Here is a 634-nt window from a genome sequence, read left to right as displayed (position 1 = left end):
ATTTATGCTATCACTTCCAGAGATAGACAAAATGAAACTTTCTAACATGCATGTGTCTATTTGCTTTGCTAGGAGGGGGTACATCAAGTTTACTTCATCTAAGAGCATAAAACCAAAAAAAAAAAAGAAAAAGAAAAAGAAAAAAACCTGATATATATCCTAAGGACATTTTCCCCCAAAAGAAAGTAGGAGAAACGTGCTAACATTCCCGTTACAGCTCCATCCACAAAAGATATATTAGCTCTGAGAGTTGGGAAAGAAAACTGCTAAGTCACATCTCCAATTCATTTCCTTCCTTTAAATGGGTCACGAGGGTAGAGATAACCCCAACACCCCAGCAGCTGTTCCAGGGCTCAAGCAATTATATTCACTCCTGCTTTCCAGAAACTTGACCTAGGCATCCAGCACTTTTCTAAATGAAACCCACATCTATTTATTTATTTTTTCCCACATCTATTTAATCTGTGCAGCTTAGTAACCAAATTTGCTGTTGTTTTAGTAAGGCCTATGATACATACATGGGGTGTGTTTGTGTGTGTATGGACAACCTGAACGATGAAAAACTAAATTTGACTTCAACTATGCCATATGTATCTTGGTGATATTTAGGAACTTAAAAAAAAATATGAGTTCG

The sequence above is a fragment of the Canis aureus genome, chromosome 5 (assembly GCF_053574225.1).
Source record: "Canis aureus isolate CA01 chromosome 5, VMU_Caureus_v.1.0, whole genome shotgun sequence".
In the NCBI taxonomy this organism is placed as follows: domain Eukaryota; kingdom Metazoa; phylum Chordata; class Mammalia; order Carnivora; family Canidae; genus Canis; species Canis aureus.
Note: the sequence above shows the minus strand (reverse complement) of the source record.